This window comes from Pteronotus mesoamericanus, unplaced genomic scaffold (assembly GCF_021234165.1).
Source record: "Pteronotus mesoamericanus isolate MK-2021 breed Mesoamerican mustached bat unplaced genomic scaffold, CSHL_Meso_final contig_25, whole genome shotgun sequence".
NCBI classification, from domain to species: domain Eukaryota; kingdom Metazoa; phylum Chordata; class Mammalia; order Chiroptera; family Mormoopidae; genus Pteronotus; species Pteronotus mesoamericanus.
The window spans coordinates 17,355,215-17,371,559 of NW_026555105.1; the positions used below are offsets into that span (position 1 = coordinate 17,355,215).

General features: G+C 40.3%; 1 protein-coding gene, 1 non-coding gene and 1 pseudogene across 2 annotated transcripts in view; 2 read left to right on the forward strand and 1 right to left on the reverse strand.

Moving 5' to 3' along the window:
• PHF20 (PHD finger protein 20) overlaps nt 1-16,345 on the reverse strand; it is a 102,845-nt gene that overhangs the window by 83,678 nt on the left and 2,822 nt on the right. The window lies entirely within an intron of this gene.
• On the forward strand, nt 321-1,085 carry LOC129070920 (60S ribosomal protein L24-like; annotated as a pseudogene).
• LOC129070987 (small nucleolar RNA SNORA43) lies at nt 5,513-5,656 on the forward strand. The gene has a single exon (XR_008529158.1). It is a non-coding gene; the product is annotated as a small nucleolar RNA SNORA43 (small nucleolar RNA).

Sequence of the window (16,345 nt, forward strand, 5' to 3'; positions counted from 1 at the left end):
AATTGCTCTCAGGGTTATATTTAATCATTTGCAGAAATAGTCACCAAATATCTGAACACAGACTTTTTAGAAAAACGGGACCAAAGAGCCACAAAGCCTGCCCTCATGAAGCCTCCATTCCTTTGGGCAAGGACAAAATGTAACCGGTGAACAGATAAATGAGGCAACCGCAAGCTGTAACTGCTGTGAATGTTTAGGGCTACAAAGGATGCAAACAAAAGCTGAAAGAGTGATTCCTGGCCCTACTTTTGGAAGACTGGACAAGAAAGATCTATTTAACTTCTCTTCACCATCTTTCCTTCTTTCCAGCAGCCACAGCCATGAAGGTTAAGCTGTGCAGTTTCAGTGGGTACAAGATCTACCCTGAACACAAGAGGTGCTATACCAGGACCAACAGGTTTTCCAATTTCTTAATGCAAAATGCATTAAGGTTTTCCAATTTCTTTTCTTTCTTTCTTTCATTCATCCATCCATTCATTCATTCATTCATTCATTCAGAGGGGAAGGGAGTAGAGGAAAAGAAACATCAAAGTTGAGAAACATCGATCCATTGCCTCTTGTACATGCCCCAACCTGGGACAGAACCTGTAACCCAAGCATGTGCCCTGACCGGAAATCGAACCAACGACCTTTCACTTTGTGGGATGGTGCCCAACCAACTAAGCCACACCAGCCAGGGCATGGCTTTCCAATTTCTTAATGCAAAATGCAAGTCAGCATTCCTTTCCAAGAGGAATCCTCGACAGATAAGCTGGACTGTCCTCTACAGAAAAAAGCACAAAATGGGACAGCTGGAAGAAATTCAAAAGAAAAGAACCTGCTGTGCCGTCAAATTCCAGAGGGCCATCACAGATGCATCTCTTGCTGATATAATGGCCAAGAAGAATTAGAAACCTGAAGTTAGGAAAGCTCAAAGAGAACAAGCTATCAGGACTGTCAAGGGAGCAAAAAAGGCTAAGCAAGAATCTAAAAAGACAGGAAGACAGCAGTGACTGCTGCTAAGACTCCCACAAAGGCGGCCCCTGAGCAAAAAGACTGTGACGTCTATGAAGGTTTCTGCTCCCCGTATTGATGGACAACACTAAGTTAGCAGACCAGCTTTTTAAGTAAAGATCTATTAAAGAAAAATAAAGATGTATACTTTCTTGGATATATTTATATTTTCTACTTCTTCTTGAGTCCACTCTAACAATATATTTTCCTAAGTAACTCTTTATCAAGCCTTTGGGTACTGGGATTGGCAGTCATTTTCTATATAAGTAAAATCTATTTTTAGGGACTATTGATGGTTTTGATGGAAATGGAGCCACTCTTGAGCTCTCAAGGCATTTGAGCAGGCCACCCCCATAGAGGAAGCTACCCCTAAAGAAATTCTTTACCACTAAACTTTGGATCTCAATAGCCTGCAATGCCTAACCTGCCTCATACCAGGAGGACAATCTCTGCAACGGAAGAATGCTGAAAAATCAGAATTGGTTCTCATATCTGATGTGTAATACTATCACATGTTAAAAGAATTTGCTTGCAATATATTACATGAAAAGGCAGGATTCAAAATTATACCAATTTGAGCTCACATTAAAACTCATGTGCATTAAAAAAAAAAACTAGAAGGAAAAAACAGGCTGTAGGTGACTGTCCTTTTCCTCGTAAAGTTTCCTAAATTTATAAAATTTTTCACAACAGAAGCTTTCTATAGGAAAAAAAAAGAGGTATAATATGAAGGATAAGCTATTAACCAATCCATTCCACAGGTCTGATATTGGGAAGCATACAAAGCAAATTAAACCAAGTCAGGAATGGTAGACAGTTGTAATTAAAGAAGCTGAAACCTAGTAGTCAACTGAAAAGCTGTTAAGCAGGAATGTTTCATATGAACCCTACCTAGGAAAGGGAGTTAAGAGGTTTGACTGGCTTACCTAATATACTCTGTAAAAATAAAACATCATCTCATATAAGTAAACCAATCAGTAGAAGTCCTCACTTTGGCCTGCCTAAAATACAACATCAAATTATCTTTTCATCTCTGACCTTACGGGTACCAAGTAATATTCAGATTAATATCTTGGTTCCCAGATATATGAAAATATGGTGCCAAATAAGAAGAAAGGCAGAGTGGCACTGAACACTCACTGAACTGAAATGGGGATGGTGATGATAATAGTACCTATCTGTCGGCAGTGCATGTGAGAGAATTAATGAGATAATTCATTTAAGGAGCATGGGACTAGTACAAAATAAGGACTATATAATTGGTAAATATTAATAATTCTATTATCACAAAATAAGGCTTAAAGTTATTTGGCTAAGGTTCAGGTGCTAAGTGTCATGCCTTAGAACAATAGCCCAGGTCTGCTTGATTTCTGAATTAATACTTTTATCACACAACTCTCCTGCCCCAAGTACCCCAGGACACTGTCCATTAAAATACAGGAGTGTGGGAACAAGGCAGTGAATGAGTAAAGATGAGCAAATTACTCCCAATAGCTCAAGGAAAACAATTCCTCTGGAGCCTAAATTGTCAGGTCTTCCTTATAGTGAACTAAAACCTGCTTGATTTTAACTGACCAATTTGTCTGAAGTTTTACTCTCCAGTATTACACAGAACAAGACTAAGGACTAATCTGGCTTTCATGTCCCCTCCTCAATCTTCCCTCCACTCTTTTTGGGATGTCAGAGTTTGTTTTCAAATTTCACATTAATTCATTGAACGAACAATTAGTGAGTACTCTTAGTAAGTCATTGTGTTGGAAATTAGAAATAAGAAATCCAACTCAGCCCTGCCTGGTGTGGCTCAGTGGACTGAGCACTGGCCTGTGGACCGATACATTGCCGGTTCGGTTCCCGGTCCAGGCACATGCCTGGGCTGTCAGCCATCCACTGGGGACGAGCTGGAGGCAATGATAACTGCATCTCTCACACACTGATGTTTCTCTCCCTCTTTCTCCCTCCCCACTTCTAAAAATAAATAATTTTTTTTTCTTAATCCAACTTAGTCCCTACTTCAGTCCAACCAGGGAGACAAACACAAACATCTCTGAGAAGAGATGAACAAGTTCTAAAAAAGAGCAAGGGGAGGGACACCTGGAAAATTATCTGAAAGTCTCAATTTAATTTGACAACACCTGCTAACAAAAAAGCGTTCAAGACAGAAACAGAAATTTGTTTAAATTACGTAAGAAGTACATTTTTACTTCTCACATTCAGTTTTTTGGTTTTCTTTATAAAGATTTTATTTATTTTTAGACAGAGGGGAAGGAAAGGAGAAAGAGAGGGAGAGAAACATCAATGTGTGGCTGCCTCTCTTGCGTCCCCACTGGGAACCTGGCCTGTAACCCAGGCATGTGCCCTGACTGGGAACTGAACCAGAGACCCTTTGGTTTGCAGGCCAGAACTGAATCCACTAAGCCACACCAGCCAGGGCCCTCACATTTAGTTTTAGACACAAATTTTTCTCAAGATACAAGAAGGCTAAGATTCTACAGCTTTTAGCTTATCCATTCTTCAGGGCTTTAGCTTTTCTTCCAAAAATCTTCAGCTTCCTGAATAACAGGAAAAGGAAATATGTTCAATAGGACACTGAGGAAAACTAAGAAGAAAAAAAATATGATGCAATCTGTATTTACATTAAGATTCCACTTTAAAGACCTTGGCAAGACTTCAAATTACTCCTTTACACTCAAATTTCCCTAGAACGGGAGCCCACTGCTCCCATACAGAAGACAGAAAGCCTAGTTTATTTCCTTAAATACTGTATTCACAATCAATGCCCCTGTATCAACGGTAATAATGAAAATTTTAAATGTACACTGTGAAATTCACAAATGACAAACGAGAATAACTGCAACACATATAACAAAGAGCTAACTTACTTTATTAACAAAGAGTGCATACAAACCAAGAACAAAAAGATCAAACTCACTTAAAAATGGGCAAAGTGTGCCCTGACTGGCGTAGCTCAGTGGATTGACTGCCAGCCTATGAACCAAAATGTCTCCAGTTCAATTCCCAGTCAGCGCACATGTCTGGGTTGTGGTTTCTGTCCCTGGTTAGGGGCATGCAAGAGGCAACCAATCAATGTTTGTCTCACACATCGATGTTTCTCTCCCTCTGTCTCCCTCTCTTCCGCTCTCTCTAAAAATAAATAAATAACCTTAAGGGGAAAAATAATAGGCAAAGAGTACCTGGCCCGGTGGCTCAGTTGGTTGGAACATTGTCCTGTACACCAAAAAGGCTGCAGATTTGCTTCTCGGTCAGAGCACATACCTGGGTTACAAGTTAAATCCCCCAGTTGGGGCACATACAGGAGGTGACCAATCGATGTTTATCTTTCATATCAACGTTGCTCTCCTCCCCACTCCCAGCTCCACTCCCTCTCTCTCCCTTCCTCTCTCTCTGAAATCAATAATAATAAAAAATATCCTCAGGTGAGGATTAAAAAAACAATTAAAAATGGGCAAAGTATAAGAACTGGCAGAAGGGGGAGAACAGTACAAATGTCTAATAAATATGTAATATAACCTCACCCTAAATTAAAAAAAAATGTAACTCAAAAAAACAATTTTTCCACTTCTCAGCGAAACTCAGGGAGGATACCCTCTGTTTACAGGGATGAGGAGAAAAGAAGCTGCTTATATACTGTTGGTAGAAGCACAAATTGGAAAAGCTTTTCTAAAAGCAACTTGGCGCTATCTACAAAAGTACACATACCTGCAACCCAGCAGCAATCCCACTGCCAGCAACTTATCCTAAAGATACATTCCCCAGATTCTGCCAAATTACCTGTAAGGATGAACAAAACAGCTCTCCAATTTCTGCAATGAAATCATGTGTCAAGAGGCCTAGTTAAATGAATTATGGTTCATCACTATAATATTACACAGCTATCAAAAGGAATAATGGCAATCTGTAGATGCCAATATGAAGTCATCTCAATATATAGTCAAGTAAAAAAGGTATGGTGTACAGGGCTGTGTATGGTATTATCCCTTTAATATAAACAAATAGACATAAATATAGACAGATCTATTATAGCAGATACATAAAATTATTTCTTGGAAGAAACTAAGAAACTAAGTAGTTGCTTTAAATGAGAACAGAGCATGAAAATTTGACGTTTCATTTTTTACCTTTCTGTATTGTTATAATTTTCTAACCTAAGAGTGTATTTCCATGGCTCTGGCTGGTGTGCTCAGTGAACTGAGCACCGGCCTGTGGCCTCAAAGGTTGCTGGTTCAATTCCCAGTCAAGACACAAGCCTGGGTTGTGGACCAGGCAGAGGCAGGTGGGAGACATGTGAGAGGCAGCCAAACAATGTTTCTCTTGCACAGCATGTTTCCTCCTCTTTCTCCCTCCCTTCCCCCTCTCTAAAAATAAATAAAATACTTTTTTTTTTTCAAAGAATGCACTTCCAGTACAGCATAGGAAATACAGTCAATAATATTGCACTGGTGGGAGGGGAGTATATGGGGACTAAATAGTAATGGAAAAAATACAATAAAGATTAAGTTTTGCTGCCCTGCAGGTGCGCATCCGCCGGCACCACAGACGCGGCTGCTGTGCTGCACCTGTGACGCCAGGGCAGAGAGGAAGAGGCTATTTCCACGCTCAGTGCCCAGAACGGTGGGCACTAAGAATGGTTTGTAGCCTGACAGCCCTTGGGGGGGGAAAAAAAAAAAAGATTAAGTTTTAAAAAAACTGTAGTAACTATGTATGGTGCCAGCTGGGTACTGGAAACACCAGGGAGAATAGTTTGTAAAGTATATAATTGTATGATTGTCTAACCACTATGCTGTACAACTGAAACGAATACAAAATAATACTAAATTTAAAAAATGTACTTTCAGGGATTATCTAGTTGGGAAAATTTTAATTCTGGATTATTTATATTGCTTTCTATTTTTTCAGATTTTATTTATTTTTAGAGAGAGGGAAAAGGAGGAAGAAAGAGGAGAGAAACATTGATGTGTGAGAGATACATCGATCAGTTGCATCTTCCACGCCACCAAATGGGGACCTGGCCCGCAACCCAGGCATGTGCCCTGACTGGAAATCGAACTGGCACCCTTTTGGTTCACAGGCCAACACTCAATCCATTCAGCCACATCAGCTGGGGCTATTTTTATTTTTTAAAAGCATTTTTTAAATATACAAAATCCTTTCATTCTTATACTATCTTACTGGATCTTTAAAACCCCCAAATGATATATTTAAATTAAATATGATGTGTGCAGAAAGGAGAATGAGATATAGAGGGTCTAGCAGCTTTCAAGGTCCCCCAAGAAAGGAGACATTTCTCTTAGCATAGTTAACAGGATTTTCCCAGAAGTAGACAAACCATTTCTGAAAGGCCCTTCCTCTTTGCTCTGCCAAAGAACTTGTTGCTATGCTTATATTCATGCTTTTAGATATAAACATAATTTAAGAAAATTTAGCAATTGGATGCTTTTCAAATGATGTGTTAAAATTATCCCTTCATTATGTAACAAGCAGAAATATTCAATTTTTGAGAAAGGACAAAACCTAAAAAGGCTAAGAGGGCCCAGCTCTGTGGAGAAACTAGAACACTCGAACCATTGCCTAGGGCCCTGACTACAGCCATCATTTTATACCTCAATCTGGAAGCAAGGAACAAGCTGTAAAACTGCTTATACACTTGGATTCAGTAATTTTTCATCTGCGGAATACAGCCCAGGATAAAAATAAATCATTCGTGAAAATGAGGATAAAGCTATGGCTCTTTACATACAATTCTGGGGAAACTAGATATAGTTCACATGTTTAAGAACAAGAAAATAATTAAGCAAAACCTAGTATTAGGATAAAGAATGGCTGATGCTCAACAGATGCCTAATAAACGAAATAAAGAATGCTGCTAAAATGGCAAGGATGTGAACTAACCTTACAAAAGGGGAGTAGATATAAAATACCCTTATGCAGACTCACAAGACCTACATAAAAAACATTTATAATGGTAATACAACCACCACAGAGGTTAAGCACCATTAATCCTCATTGTAAAGGTGAGTAAAAAACAGGAACAGAGAAAAACTAGGGACACCCTACGACACCCATATACTGAATAGTAAGGGGCTACATCAGGATTTGAATTGAAGCCCTGTAGCTTCAGATTCTCAATCACTACCATGTTTCTTTGTGAGGTACATCTTTGAGTTCTCTTCCCTAATTCATCAAATGAGGATTAATGGCCCCTATTGCACATCGGGGCCATTTATAAAGATTAGTTGAGAGAAAAATCTCTAAAGCCCCTCTTTCGCATCAGAATTTTCAGAATTCATAATACATTTACAGTTAATGATGTACTGATAAGGACTTTAGGTTTTATTTTGGGAGAAGTGAAAGAGTACTGTAGTCATAGTAACTAGATGTCCTGCCCTCAACAACTCCATTGTGCTCTGGGGAGAAGGGACTGAGGACTCAAAATAATAAAGAATTAAAGTGATACACGTATGGAACAAGATATTTCAACTAGTCAGCTCCGAGACAGGATTAGGGGAAAATAAGCTCTGAGACACTTGAGGAACGAATGTCAATCACCAGAAACTACAGAGCAGGCTTTGGTAAACCTAATATTGCTTATCACCAGGCTTGCATTCAACATCCATTAAAGGGTGATAGTATCGTTTAAACTTAATGCCACCCCTTTTCAATTAAAGGGCACTTCAAGTAAAAGACATGCTTAGCCCCGGCCGGGCAGCTCAGTTGGTTAGAGCATCGCTCCAATACATCAAAGTTGCAAGTTTGATCCCCAGGTCAGGCCACATACAAGAAGCAACCAATCAATGCATAAATAAGTGGAACAACAAATCAGTGTCTGTCTGTCTGTCTGTGTGTGTCTTTCTCTCCTCCCCCCTTTCCTCCCTCACTCTCTAAAAATTAAAAAAAAAATTTTTTTTTAATTTTAAAAAGGAAAGAAACACATGCTTAAATCTTTAGGCCTTCTTCATTCAGTCCTAAGTGCCTGCTATGTGTGGAAATAGTGAAAGGAAAGATGAAACAACCTCAATCCTGTTCTTTAGTGGGGAAGGCAGGCAAAATATAAGATAAACACAGATGCAAAGACAATAATTTCCAGCAGGATAAATATTGTTGGAAAAGAAAACAACAAAATAATGTGAATCAGAGACATAGGAGGACAATTTTGATAAGGCTGTTAGAAAGGGCTCTAGCCCTGGATGAGTAGCTCAGTTGGTCAAAGCATTATCCAGTTATGACAATAGTGCGGGTTTGATCCCCAGTCAGTGCACATATGAGAATCAACCAATTAATGCATAAATAAGCAAAACAACAAAAAAAAAGTTTCCCTCTCCCTTCTCTCTCTCTAAAACCAATTTAAAAAAAAAAAAAAAAGAGGCCCTGGCCGGTATGGCTCAGTGGATTGCATGTGCACCAAAAGATTGACAATTCATTTCCTGGTCAGGGCGCATGCCTGGGTTAAGTACCAGGTCCCCATTTGGGGGCGTGCAAGAGGCAGCTGACGGATGTTTCTCTCCCTCTTTTTCTCCCTCCCTTTCCCCTCTTTCTGAAAATTAAAAAAAGAGCTGAATTAGTTTCTTTTACTTGAGGGGCTATGGAAGGAAGCAAAGGGGAGGTCAGGGAAGAAGGAAGAAAGGAAAGAAATAGGCCAAAAAATTCCATTACCCGCTTCCCAGATACTTGAAATGCTTTCTCCAAGAATGTAGTGTTTCCTTCCACAATTAAAATTCAGACAGACCAAAGGGTGGGGGCGGGGGGGGGGGGATCAGACAGACAGCAAACACACACTGAGTTTACCCATTTCAAAGTACTGAGAATGAGTTGGTTAAATCAGTGGAAATCCCAGAAGTGGTGGAAAGGGCCTAGTGTCCAGGCTTGGCTCCAGAATATATTTGCTGAATGACCTTTGGCACATTACTCAACTTCACCGAGCTAATGATCTTACCCTTACAAGTTCCTTCTCCTTTTCTCCTCATCGCAGTTTAAGGCCCCAAGATTGGCCAATGTGTCAAGCTAGAAACATGGGCATGGCCCTTGCTTCCCATTCTCAGGCACTCTTTATAACACCTACTTCTAGGTCTCTCCCATTTCTGGGTGACTGCCCAGTTCAGACCCCTCCCCAATCAGTTCTAATCTAATTACTGCAAGTTTATGGCGGAGCCCAAAGCCTTCAGACACACCTTCCCCAAATCCAAATCAATACTCTTATAAACTGGCATCTGACTGTCTATTTTACAGCAGACACTATTCTAAGTACTTATACATCATCTCATTTAGCACCTACCTCACAGGTTCGTAATAAGGATTATTATTATTCCTATTTTATAGATGAAAAAAACTAAGGTTCAGAAAGTAAGTTGCTCAAATGACAAAGCTAGCAAGTATTGGGGCAAGGAATTAAACCCACGTAGTCTGACTCTACAGTCAACTACTACACTGTTTCTAATCTTCCTCACTGCTACTACGGTGGTATTTCTAACACACAAATCTGATCGTAAGATACCTCTGTTTAAAATAGTTCAGGTTACAGTGGTGTGGGGATTGCCTGAGAGTGGTGGGGAGGCAGTGCTAGGTGGAATGGGGCAATGGGGGGAAAATTGGGACAACTGTAATACCATAATCAATAAAATATTAATTTAAAAATAAAAAATAGTTCAGGTTACTTCTTTGGTTAATTGGTTAATTTCAAGTAAAATTTATTGTGTATGTTTTGTTAAAATACCATGTATATATTTTAAAATAAAAATAAAATAAATAAAACAGTTCGGGTTACATGTCAACGATATCTCAATGTAAATAAAAGCAGTTCTGCAGTTTCCCTACAGAACTGAGTTTAAGCTATTCCGTGTGGCATCAAGGCTGTCAGTGAGTTAGCCTTTATGACCAAAGCAAACTCAATGGGAGCTTAAAAGGAGGGAAGCAGGCAAGGTTATCAGCGGGGCAGTGGTACATGGTTATGAGCCAGGACTCTGGAGTGAGAGTGATGTGTATCCCAGCTCCACCATTTCCAGATAAACTCTGAACAAGTCATTTCCTCCTTGAGCCTCAGCTTCATCTGTAAAAGAAGGGGATAGTACCAGCACCGTCACATACAAGTATCATGAAGAAAAAAATTACTTAGCACAGAGACTGGCACACAATAAGCTTTCAAGGTTATTATTGCTCTTGCAGCCCACACACCTAGACTCCTTGTAGTACCAACCTCCAGACCTTTGCTCAAACAAGCTGTTTCCTCTGCCTAGGCCTTCAAGGGCTTAACCATTAGCACCAGCCTGAAAAGCTTACTAGGCCAGGGGCTCACTCAAAATTCTCCCATGGCAGCCTGGCCTGTCCTCTGGGCCACAGCAGGCAGGGCTCTACCCTGAAATTGCCTCTTTCTGAGCCAACTCCTCCATAGGCATTTAACTCCTCATAGGCACCCCAAGCATCTAACAAGCAGTACCCTTACATGGTGGTCAGATGCTTGTTAAAGATAACCCTCAGCTTCCCCACTGACAAAATGGGAATAAAAACAGGAGAGAGACCAATATCACCCACCCCACCCCTACCCACCTAGCCGAAAGGATGTAGGGATTCAAGGAAATAATTTAAAAACTCTTTGAAAAGTGCTATCTGCAGGTAAATGTTGGAACTGTTATTACAACTTGGGGGCAGGGAGAGGAAAGCAGAGCACAGGGAATGAGCCACATGAAGACAGACCACAATTTCACCCATGAGGCTGAAGAAACACTGTATTCTTTCACAAGGAGGTTCCAGTTTATAAACGTCAGTAGCTTTGGAGTGGGTTTGTGTGGGTTCCTTTCAGGCAACTGACTCTTTTTTTAAACATACCTGACTAAGCATACAGGATTCTTTGAGGTATCATTATATTACAAAGGAAAACAATTTGGAGATGGAGTCATTACTCCATGAGGGCTCCAAAGACATTTTCCTGAATTACAACCCTTTCACTACATATGAAGTTTTAAAGATAAATTATTGAACAATTAATGTATTGCCTTATTCTTAAATACTAACTTTTATTCCTGGCCTTTATTATCAATACCAGGAAATGGCTAACATTTACTGAGTCTTTACCACAGGCTAAATCCTTGACAAATATCTCATTCCCAACAATGCAGAGAAGCTGGCAGTATTATCCCATTTTACAGAGGAGAGGGAAAGGAGGCTCAGAGCAAATACCTTGTCTGTGATCACCAGCTCATTGGAAGATCTAGAATTTGAAAAGCAGCACCTCCTCCAAAACCCACTATACTTACAATGCTTTTAAAAAGAAGGTCTTTGGGATATCTAAACACTAATGATATTAAGGCAGTACTCTTACCTTCTTAAGTATGAAAATGAGGGAAAACATTTAAGTGTCTTTCTCTTACAGATACTACTGATGTAAGGGTAAAATAGAAACTACAAACAGGTCCATGAGGGGATTTTACAAACACTTTGTGAGAGAAACAAAACAAAAATAATGGTAACATACACTCAACTCTTCACAGTTCACCAACTTTTGCTAACTTTATGAATTAGGTTTTCTTATTCCCATTTACAGAATAGGAAATGTAGGAAAAGGGTAACATTTACTGACACTTCCAATGATCAATGGAAGGCAGTTATGATGATACCTGAGTGTGGAAACAGAGGTCCAGACAGGTTAAGCAACTTGCCATGCTAGACATCTGTCTCCAAAGCCCATGTCACAGTGAAAGGCCGAAGAGGCTTAAGCCACATGCCCAAGTTACAAGTTACAGATGCTGGATCTCAAGCTCAGGCATTGTGTCTCCAAATCCTGGTTCCTACCACCAAATACCATGCAGCCTGAGCATGAAAGGTGGCCTCCTGAACTTCTTGCCTTTCTGAATTACAGATGTCTAATTCTCACATAGGTCACAGCACGACCAATTTCCCACTGAACAAAGCACACTGGAGACCGTTCACCACTCCATGGAGCAATCAAGCAGCCTAAACCATCCGTGCCCGGGAACCTTAAGAAAGAAAGGCAGCCTGAGCTGAGAGTTGAGCTTCTACAATTAAGGGATGTTTGCATGATCAGAAATGGAATCTGGGGTGAGACAGCAAGGCCACCCACCCCTTCTCTCAGCAATGCCTCAGTCCTGGGTTCCAGGATGCTGCTTGCTTGCTACTGTGATTAAGGTGACTTATTCGAACCTGGGGTGGGGGTCGCAGGAGGGTTAGGCAGTGGTAGAGGGGAAGATGTAAGAGAACCAGGATTATAGGCCAAGAAACCTGGACTCTAGTTAGCCAAATCACTTCAGGCAACTTACTTATTCTCACTTTCATCACCTATTAGATGAGGATAATAGATAAGTTGTAAAGATTCAATAAAATCCAATAGAGTACTCCAAAAAATGCTTGCTATAGTTATTATTATTGTAAAATGCCCACATTTCCAACCAGGTTTCCAAAACCTAGAAATCCCAACACCTGTCTATGAACCTGTAAAAGCAAGAAAACAGGTCCACCCACCTAGTTATGCCCCTCTTCCATGCAGAAAGAGACCTCTTGACAATCAGGTCTCTACTAGGACAAAGAGAACCCCAATATTCATCTAAGATTCCTGGGAGTCAGCCTTTTAAACCCTAGGATTATGTTCCTGACATGGGATAGGCTCTCATCAAATGAAACGATCATTTTAAGTTCTTCCCCTGGCCCCCCTCTCCCTCCTTCCCCAAAGTCCACTGATTCAGGCAGGCACCACCTCCCTTTCATACAACTGCACTGTTTACGCTTGATGATTCATACCAGGCTCCTGAAATTTTACAGGATTTCTGCAAGCTCATTGTTTCCATTATTTGGCCAAGGAAAGGAAAGGACAGCTTGACACCTAGCCCAAGATCTAGCAAAGTTGTCACAGCATCATTACAAATCAGGGTTTCAATTTTCAATAGATTGCTTCAAGATTAGTCAGTCAACAATCTGAAAGGGGCAGTTACAGAGAGAGATGGACAGGGACAAACAACATCCTCCCTTTTTCTTTCCAAGTTTACAACCTAACATAACCAAGGAGATGCTAAAGACATATTTTAATTTGGATTTTTTTAAAAAATGCTTATCAAGAAAAGTATAACTCTCCCCCTTACCTCTACCCTGTTACTTCCTAGAAAGCTTAGGAAGGGAGGTTAGGAGGTTATACATAGATAGATAGCTTTGAGCCCCAATTTCCAGGCACTGTAGGCAACTGCATTTGAGGTGTTCTCAAATAACTGTTAGTTTTATTCGGTGATAAAGTTATTTGAAATCTAGATTTCTTATCATTGTCCTTACTAATTTCTTCTCTGCAGTTTTGTGGCTGAGTGTTCTAAGATGAAGCACACTTGGAAGTAATTATCAAAAGGTGTTAGCACTTAGGATACACTTCCAAATTTCAGATAGGGAGTCTAAGTTCCTTTAGCGCATTTTTTTTTTTTTAAATCCCCACCTGAGGACATGCTTATTGATTTTAGAGAGGGGATGGGAGAAAGATAGAGGAAAAGAAACAGCGATGTAAGAGAAAACATCAATCAGTTGCCTCTCATATGCGCCCTTACCTGAACCAAACTGCAACCTGGGCATGTGCCCTGACCATATATCGAACCCATGACCTTTCAGTTTACAGGACGACACACCAACCAATTGAGTCACACTGGCCTAGGCTAAGTATCTTTAAAATCCAGGAAGAAATACCAGGTAGCTGATTCCCCACAGATATGGAAAACCTTTAGAGAAGAGGGTTAAAAGCATTACATCTCATTTCCCCCAAGCTCCAGCCAAAGACAAAGTACCTGCTTCACTTCTAAATTTCATTCTACCTTCACTGCCAATTCAAAGCAAAAAAGAAAGCTGAGGTGGAGAGGAGAGGAAAACATTTTTTAAATATACATCAGGCCCTGGCCAGGTAGCTCAGCTGGTTAGAGCGTCATCCCAATACACCAAGGTTGCAAGTGCAATCCTCGGTCAGGGCACATACAAGAAGCAAGCAATAAATGCATGAGTAAGTGAAAGAACAAATCTATGTCTGTCTGTCTCTCTCTATATATACCTAAAATCAATAAATAAAGCCCTGTTGGTGTGGCTCAGTGGACTGAGTGCCAGCCAGTGAACCAAAAGGTCGCCGGTTCAATTTCCAGTCAGGGCATATGCCTGGGTTGCAGGCCAGGTCCCCAGCTGGGGGCGTGCGAGAGGCAACCGATGGCTGTCTCTCTCACACATCAATGTTTCTCTCCCCTCCTCCCCTCTTCCTTTAAATAAATAAATAAATATACATCAGATGAGAGAACTCTGTTTTAAAATAAACATGTTGTATGTAAACTACAGACTCTCTCTTAGTGATTCACGGAAGTAGCAAACATTGAATAGAGAATTCAAGGAAGACTTCTTTGAGAAATTTAGGCAGTTTTGAATGAAATAAAGTGTGGAGCTGGAAGAGGACATGGAGGCAGAAGAATGCTGAAGTTGGGTGTAAGGACAAGCTGGCTGCCTTTGCTAGAAAAGAGGCAGTGGCAGAAGTGGCTCGGACAAGAGAATGACTGGCAGCCTGCCCAAGGGAGCACGTGAAGAAATCAGATCTGCTACAACAAGCTCCCAGAGACACTGGGTTTCTAAGCAAGGTACTAGGGAAGACACAGAGCAGGGTAGACCTTGGAGATAATCTGCCCCTCACTTTACAAATGGGGACAATGAGGCCCAGCAGCATTAAGTGACTTGCCTGGGGTCTCACAGTGAGTGAACAGCTGGGACTATAGCCAAATCCAGATCAAATCTGTGACTGAAGAGGATCTGACTTTCATGTGAGAGGTGAACCAGGACACAAAATAGTCTAGTCATTCAGGTTTGTCCTGATTAAAGCCCGGAATAGGATCATATTGGGAAAAAGCCATGACAGGTGACAGCCAGGGAAATAGGTACAGATGACCTAAGACATTCAGAAAGGAAAAACCCACTAAGGCTTAGAAATAGACTAGAGATTTGAGTATAAAAGGAGACGGAACATCCTATGTCATAATCCACATCAAAGGAGGTCATTTTCCCACCAGCATTCACCATTGTGAAGCTCCCGAACAGGGATAAGCCAGCAGCTTCCATTCAAGGTCCAGGCACTGCCTTTCCCAGACCCATTTCAAGAACCTAGGAAACTAAGGGCTCCTCGGAAAATTCAAAACCTGTGACCCTGCTGACTTGGGGTATCTCAGACTCCACATCGTGTTGGGATGACAGGTGAGGAACCAGAGAGACTGGCTATTTTATCAGCTATAAAGTATGATATAGTGATTCTATGTGAAGAATTATGTTGATATTTAAGCAAGAAATATCTATATTTAAACATTTAAATTTGACAAAATATAAATGGTGATGGAAGGAGACTTGACTTGGGGTAGTGAACACACAATGTAATATACAGATGATATATCAGAGTTGTATAACTGAAACCTACGTAATATTGTTACCAATATCACCCCAATAAATTCAACGAAAAAAATTTTTTTCAAGTTTAAGAAACAATAAATTTTCAGGGGAAATAGGAAAAAATTGAGCAGCATTTCGTACTTCATTTTTAAAAAGGGCATTTAATACACTGCTAGTGGGAGTATAAACTAGTGCATCCTTTGTGCAGGTCATTTTGGCAGGATTCATTAAAATCCTTAAATAAGCATGTAACTTGGCCTAGCAGTAACATCTACGAATTTATCTTAGGGAGATAATCATGGTTGGGCTAGTTGTGTTTGTACAGAAATCATTGTTTAGAGTAGTAAAAAGCTAGAAACCACCTTGACATCTCAGAGTTGAAAACTGAGTAAGATTTAATACATGCACAAAGGGGACTATCATGCCTACAACCATTAAGTGAGCTGTCATGGAACTTGAAGGGGAAGGCTCAGGCTTTGGGAAAAGGTAGACAAAAAATAACAATAAACACATTTGACAAAATATATAAAAATCAAATTCCTGGAGAAGTTTTAGCCATGGTTTTAAAAGCTAAAAGCTAGAATTTCAATATTTCAGTATAACTAATAGTCCTTAGAAAGGGACCATGCCATGTACAAACTTTAAGGGACGTGTGTCTGAATAAAGAGAAAATGGAACATAATACTCCAGCATAAGGCTAACCACCACCTTCCCATTTTCACAGCAATATCTTTGGCTTTGTGTACAGAACCTCACTATTCGAAGTGTAATTCAATAACATTACCATCATTTGGGAATTAGAAATGCAGATACTCAGCCCCCACCCTAAACCTACTGTATCAGAATCAGCATTATAGCAAGACAGCCTACCCCCATCCCCAAGTGATTTATACGCACATTCAAGTTTGAGAAGCAGTGATATAGAACCCTTTGGGTGCACTGTACATAACAG